The 7817-nt window shown below is 40.1% G+C and overlaps 1 pseudogene; it reads right to left on the bottom strand.

Annotated features, from left to right (window-relative positions):
• Positions 1-213: 213 nt before the first annotated feature.
• LOC126506086 (small ubiquitin-related modifier 2-like) lies at positions 214-495 on the bottom strand (annotated as a pseudogene).
• Positions 496-7817: the final 7322 nt, after the last annotated feature.

The following is a 7817-nucleotide window of genomic DNA, read 5'->3' as shown; positions in this document are numbered from 1 at the left end:
AGAGAGGGAAACAAAAAAGCAAGGAGCACAAAGTGCTTGCGCACACACGCTGATTACTTTGTGCACAATGAAGGAACAGGAATGGAGAAATGCAAGGACAGAGAAACTATACTTTGGTAGTAGGAAAAGGGTGGAACTCAATTATGGCTTTCTAATAGAGAATGTATTCCTGGGCTGTAACAAAATTCTGGAGTAAAGTAGCAGATTCCCCTTCTAGTAGATACCTCCTGTCTGCCTCCAGAACATTCCAGTTGTATCTTTGTTCTCCATTTCCAACTATGTAAGTGTGTCTGTTTGATTGGTTGCTCATCTAACTGGAATCTGATCTGCCTCACTGATAAACACAGTCATTCAAATAGGCTTTCCTTAGTTATTAAGTGGTGTCTGCCTCCTGACCTTGAACTGCACCACAGAACCTTCCTTCTTTGCCACCTTCAAATTAATATGACAGTTGTTCTTAGACTTGAGTCCTTCCTTGGGTTTCTCATTGGCCATGGCGAACCCCAGAGTCTCCCCGACTTCACAAAGGAGGAACCTGGTCTTCCCTGAAGGGGCAGCAAGATGCATTGGGGGTGGCAGAAGGAGGCAGTGGAGGGGGCACACCCCAAGGTATCCATTTTTAGAAAAAAAAAACACAAAGAGAATACTAAAAAAAATACTTAATACTTTATACCTGACCATCAAATTAAGAAAAGTTTTAAAATTCTCTCTGGAATATAGACACTAGAGAACAGCTTTTAATAGTTAGTGTTTTCATAGAAGGCATATACTCAGAAGATTGAGTGCCCAGACAAATATTTTAAAAAATCTAAGCTATAAATTCACAAACATTGATTGGGTTCATTCTCAAAAGAGTGACTTAGGGCTCTCTGAGTGGAACACAATATTCAACATATCTTTCAGGGTGGGGGAGTGTATGGACACTTTGCCACACCAAGACTAGGGCGAATTCATCTAAAGACCAAGACTCCCAGGAAGGAAATACAGTGACCTTGAGGCTTTCTGTTCCCCACACAACGTTTCTTAAGAAGCTTTAGTTCTTCTGGATGTTTCTGTAGGTGTCAACCCTGGCAGGGTCATGAGTTTCTTCCTTTGTCTTCCCTTTTATGTGACCCCCTGTCTTCTTGGCTCCAGTGGGAAAGACAGCACTTTTTTTTTTTTTTTTTTTTTTTTTTGCTAGCACTTTTTCAAAAATGGTAAGTTTCCCCCTTGGTTTTCACATCTCTAAAACTTTATTCTCATGCAGCTTTAGCTCTTGACGTCTGTCTTCAAATAAAATTTAATATGAAATCGATGCAAAGTGCCAGACGGAATGAGGCTGATACCGTTAAATATGGCTGGCCCATGGCTGTTGTTAACACTCGCGAAACCATGAATCAATTCTCAAGTACGGTTCTGTTTCTGAAAAATCTATGGTGCATTAAACACTTCTGAAAGGTGTATCAGTCAGGTGTCTGCTACTGTAACAAGAACCTAAAACAACCAGTTCATAAGGAGAAAAGGCTTGTCTGTGGGAAGCACTTTGGACACATCTAGTCTCAGCTGATAAAGGTCCCTTTGGTTCTTAGTGAAGTCAGTCCTTTACCAGTAAGTACCCCTGCTTTTAGGACAAAGCAGCGTACTTTGACAGCTATGTTTGGCAACAGCGCAAAAAAAAAAAAAAAAAAAAAAAAAAAAGAGAGAGAGAGAGAGAGAGAGAGAGAGAAAGAGGAAGAGATTGGGGTCCCATATCTTTTTCAATTGCTAGTCCCCAGTGACTAAAGACTTGCTCTAGGCATTACATCATAACACTTCCTGCATATAGTATTGTGGGCTGGGGACCAAGCCTTTAACACGTGTGCGTTTGAAGGATGCACATCTAACGTATGTCAAAACTTTGCTAGTTGTTATGTGTATTGATGCCTCTTTCTTTTATGGCTGCATAATATTCCATTGTTGGCTATAACACAGTTTGTTTACCCAATTATCTGTTGATGACGATTTAGGTTTGTTTCTGTCTCTTACCTATTGTGATTAATGTCATATATGCCACTATTAAAACGAATATTGGAAAATGGAAAAACACATCATTAGAACTTATTTTCAGACATGTTTCCAACTCTAAGCTGAAACAAAGCATAAAAAATTCACATTTTCCACATGACTAACCGTCTTAGTCTAGGCAAGGGGAAGAATGGTTTAAAGTAGCAACAGTCTGGGCTATCCTGATACACACTGAAGGCAGTCTGCTCATTTATTGACAGAGAGTAGTGTATGCAGCCATTTACCCAGAGTTCAAATCCTTACACTCATTACTAGTTGTAGGTGTTTATCAGGGTCTCTCTCTCTCTCTCTCTCTCTCTCTCTCTCTCTCTCTCTCTCTCTCTCTCTCTCTCTCCTTCAGTATGTTTTAAAACTGTAAAATGGTAACCTTATACACCAAAATAGCCATTGAATACCATAGCTTCATGTTCAGCTAGCCCCATATTAACTGTGTATGCTACATACTTTGAGAATCAATGTACTGCTATAGTTTTGTATGTCACTTTAAGTCTTTTCATGGTTTAAAAATATAAGTGAAATCTAGGCTTGGTGGTACATGACTACAGCCCCAGCATCAGTGAGGATGAGGCAGGAGGATTTGCGAATTTGAGGCAAGCTATGCTCAAGGGCTACTTTATAAGTGTGTCTCCGGAAACAAAAAACAAAGTGAATATATGTAAATACTTCTCTTCTCTTTCTTATGATTAAAAAAACTCATATTAATCATAGGTTATAAATGCATAATTAGCGCATATAAACAAGAATTAAAGTTTCCTTGGCTGGTGTGGTGGCGCAAGCCATTAATTCCAGCACTTGGGAGGCAAAGGCAGAAGACTCTCTGGGGGTTCTTGTCCAGCCTGGTCTATACAGTGAATTCAGTCCATTAAGAACTGTGGTGAGACACTGCCCCACTCCCACCCCGTCTGTCACCCGCACAGAAAAGGGAAATGAGTTAATACTCTCTTTCTTGACTTACAGAAATATACAGATAAGCAATACAGTGACTGAAAATACCATCCATGGTTTTACACTTTTCGTTTTAGTCACGAGAAGAACATTTGCTCTTCAAATAGTGTCCCTCTGCTTTTGCATTCATTGCAGCATCGACTGCAGCATTTTTGGCTCTTGTCCAAATGGCTAGGGTATTGAAACGGAATGTGTGCTTGGCCGGAAGTTCTTCATGACGAACTGTGGCCTTCCTCCCTTGGAAAAGTGCTCACAGCACCCCTTGTGCTTCTGGAAAAGTCAGCCGCATGCTGGGCAGCTAGAGGTTCACAATTCACGAAAAGCCTCTGCCTCTAACTCAAGTTTTCAACATGTGAGAGCAAGTCACGTGGGAAGGAAGGAGACTGTGGACTGCTTTGATGACAGTTAGCCATTGCCAAGGAAACTGCTCCCTTGGTAACCGTGGACAGTACATCTGTCTAGTTGCATTTCGAAGAAGCACACAGTCACTACCATAGAAAATATATATAAAGTGAAAACACATAGAAAAAATACTATTGTAACATGAATAAAAATAATGGAGTCAGTAAAGATGCCTTTGCTTTTATGACAGCTGTTAGGAAGTAATTATGGTATTAAGTAGAATATACTTAGGAGTATTAAGTTATATATGAAAACTAAAATGTCCCCAGTTTAAGACAGCCCATAGAACAAAACAAATATCAACCATATAAACCATATAATCAATCATTGGGTTTGCTATCAACCCAATATATGACTTTATGAGAGTGTTTGCAGGGAGTTTATATTAAACACTGAATACTCCCAATTTAATGATGCTAAGATGTTCACAGTAGCACCCACCTTAAAGAAATGTGGGCAACTGGAAGGCAGATGAGGTTAAAAGTCAAATCTAGGGAAGGATAGAATGATAAGCTTGCCCAGGAGGGGAAGTAAAGTAATTCTGAAGTAGAAAAGATACAATAATAAGAAAACAATAAAAACAATTATTTTATTTTTATTTTGGATATGAATGTTGGCCTGCATGTACATATATGTATTACATGTATGCCTGGTGCACGAAGTGGCCAGAAAAAAGTACTGGGTTCCCTGGAACTGGAGTTACAGACAATTGTGAGCCATCATGTGGGGGACAAGAAAAGTGATTCTGAAATAGAAAAGACAAGATGGCAAGAAAACATAATTTTAAAAAATATTTTATTTTGGGTATGAATGTAAACCTCCATATTCTTAGGTATATTGCATGCATGTCTGGTGCATGAAGTGGCCAGAAAAAGGGTATTGTAGGGTATAAACATGGTCATAGGGAGTTTATGGAACTGGAGGTACAGATGGTTGTGAGCCATGATGTGGGGGCCCACAAGCAAACCCGGGTCCTCTGCGCGAGCTGAAAGTGCTGTCGACCACTGAGCCTTCTCTCCAGTCCTGAATGCATGATTTAAAAAAGACAAAACACCACATTTGATTCCTTCACAGCTCTTAAGGAAGACAAAAAGCCAAAACTGAATTGCTATTTCCCTTGAGAAACAAGAAGAGAGAAGCAAATTCAAATTTAAAAAGTTGATTAAAGGTAGAAATCTCAATATTTTAATATATGTTACCTATAGCATTTTTCATTTCTATCAACATAACTTATAAATCACATTGAACACAGTCAATACAGACCTTCATCAACATTAGAATATAAAGAGTCTATGCCAGTAGGCAGAGAAGGTGAAATAAAGACAAGATGTGATACCATCGCACACACCTGGGAGACAGCAGATAACTTGGGGGATTGAGACAAGCTGTCGGGGTATGATTTGAGATAGATATTAGATAGACATTAATTAACACAGAGTTTTCTGAATTATCTATATACATTTTTCTCAAGTTAACATACAACATCATCATGAAAGAGGTGTCATCCTCTGAGCTTGCACACACAAACTTGCTCCATGAATAGGGTCAACATCTTGGGATCACATCTCAGAGATAACAGAGGAACACCCTCAGGGGTGCTAAGGTACAAGACAGCAGGGGATCAGAGTAGGTGACAAACATGGACATCACCAGCTACGTCAAAGATGAATTCCTAAGGGTTGGACCATAAATATGCAGAAATTTTAGGAACACTTTAACCAACTTCTTTTACTTATGTTTTACTTTTTATGTTTGCACAAGTGTGAAATATGATAAAAATATGTGTCTAAGCCTAAAACTGTTCTTTTGGTAAGTACAGAGTAAAAATTCTAGGTGGTGAGAAAGCATCACATTATAGTTGAGGCAGCATAGCTATTTATTCCTTAGCGGTGAAGGAGATCTGCTGCTCCGTCTCCTAGTCAGTGTCGCGGAGGCAATGAGGAAAAGAAGAGCACCTGGACGCCAGCTTTTACTGTTTGAAAAGTGAGGGGAAAGGAGCGAAGGCAGCGAGGTTGGATGGACGTTCTGACCAAGAAGGGCATCATTTTCCTGCTCATCTCCACAAATGGGAGGAAACCATGACGATAAAAAGTATGCATTGGGGCTGCCATGATGGCTTGGCGGTCATAAGTACACACCGCTCTTAACCGGAGACACCCACCATCCTCATTGAATTGCTCAAAATTGCCTCTAATTCCAACTCCAGGAGATCTTCAGGCTTCTATAGGCACCTGCATTCATGTGTATATATCCCTCGTACACACACACACACTTAAAAATATAAAGCAAACTTTAAAAAATAGACAATGTATTAATGACTAGCAAAGATAACAAACAAATTTGGTAAGCACCTCTTATGGGAAAGAATTTCATGATTAAATAAACAATCCAATCAATTTTATAGATGACCTTGGTACTTAATCTTTGTCTTTCTTTGTCACTTACTTGGAAATCCAATTTAATGTCTGCTTTGAGCATCAAAGAGCCCAACTAGGTTCAGGCTATATATTTTCCCAAAGGAGAAAAACTTTCCCCCAATACTAAGGTTGATATAGACACATTAACTAGAGAAATACTAAATTTGGCACTTCTAGAGAGCAAGTTGATTTTTTTTCCCAGATATAAATTATTCTTTGAGACTATCTTCAATGTCAACCATGAAATGGTGTCTTTGCAGTCCTGCCAGTGAGTTGCTGCACACACTCTCTTTCAGCTGACTTATCTCCCGGGATCTTTTTGTGCCTGCGGATTGAAAAGACATTCTGCACACGTTCCATCTTCCTGATCTGTTTGACAGCGTCCCAGACAAACACGGGAGGAGAGGGGCTCCGGCTCGCAACGTTACATCACTGGCTTGGAGATTCCACTGTACTTCGGTGAGAGAGAACACAATTACAGCCTTTGAGTGTAACTTCCATTTGGTGGGAAGCTATTTTCACTTTGGCACATGCATGCAAGATGAAAACGAAAAAATCCTAAAGGGAATATGGAAATCTGTACACCCTCTAGCTGATTCTTCAAAGTACATTTTGAAAGATGGACTTGTTTTGAGAGTCACTGTAGGAGAGAAACTGTATTTACTAACCCATCCAGCATATTCCTAGACAGACATAATACCACCCAGTCGAACCATTTCATGCTGTCCTTCCCTTCCTTAAAAAATTGGGTTTAAAGACTGTTTTCTTTCATCATTGATAATTTTTGGAGTGGCCAATAGCCGTGAAAAATCTTGAGGACCTTATCTAATTGTGGTAGACACACACAAAAAAATCATGGATACCACTAGGAAGGCCATGTTTCCCAGCCTTTCCTGCAACCAAATGAAGTAACTATACTCAAGTCAAGAGGCATGATTAAAACCATATATGTATTCATTCTCACTCCTCACATTTCCCTTTCTTTGCTTGCTATACAATTAATACAGGAATCCTGGGGAGGCCTCTGGAGCTTCAGAGATTCATAAGAAGTAGAAGAAAAATCCCGGATCTATGCTTGACCCCACGGAGCAGAGTAACTGCTCAGTTCAAATCCATTTCTGGGCCAAGAAAGACACACCAACTGCTGACACGCTAAAGTGTTGAAATGCTAGGGGCTGCTTGTTTTTGCAATCTGGTGTCCCTTAACCAGATTAGCAAAAGAAGTAGAATAGAGAAGTCTCCAGCTGTGCACCTTAGGAGCTCTGCCCTATGCTCGTGTTGGAATGGGGCATATAGTCCAGGACGTGTGTGCTAACAGATTGCGTACACATGATTTCAGATATAATAATGTTTATATTTGTGACAAAGAATATCATGGTTTTATGAGAAAGAAGTTTATGAAGGCTTCTCCTCGCGGTCCTCTCAGAACCCCCAAACAGAAGCATTTGTCTTAACTAAGAAGGAAGCCATGGGGGAGTATCTATACAGAGGGGGACAGATAGGCAGATACTCATAAGGTACTCATGGCATGGAACAAAGCAACAGTAGATTTGTGGAGGCAGTGAGGGGAAATGGTGCAACAAGAGGTTACAGAATGCAGGGGCAAAACCAGGCTAGAAGGAGCATCTCGGTCTTCACACAGATATTAGGGAACCAGTTGCGTTTTGCATTGGAAAAAGGCTGCTCTGTCTGCATGTCAGGGAATGGCTTGAATCTATTTGTATAGAGATAGAATGTGACTGTCTCCTCCCCAGTATGTTCATACTCCAGGAGAAAAGGAAGGGTGTATTCCTCAGCATTGGAGAACATGCGAGGGACTGGAAAACCAATGTTGTGGTAAACTTTAGTTACTTTACACTTATGCCATTTACCTCCATTGCAATTGCAGATGATCTTGGGGTTAAACTTGGTTAATTTGAGATAGGAGCTCTTTTTTCCCCTTCACCCACTGAGAACTTCCAAAGCTAATAAAATTATGGCAACAAGTGAGGCTGGGTTTTAGTGAGATTT

The sequence above is a fragment of the Alexandromys fortis genome, unplaced genomic scaffold, assembly GCF_014885135.2.
Source record: "Alexandromys fortis isolate MF-2015 unplaced genomic scaffold, M_Fortis_MF-2015_v1.1 scaffold_48, whole genome shotgun sequence".
Taxonomy (NCBI): Eukaryota; Metazoa; Chordata; class Mammalia; order Rodentia; family Cricetidae; genus Alexandromys; species Alexandromys fortis.
This window is presented reverse-complemented; position numbering and strand designations above follow the sequence as displayed.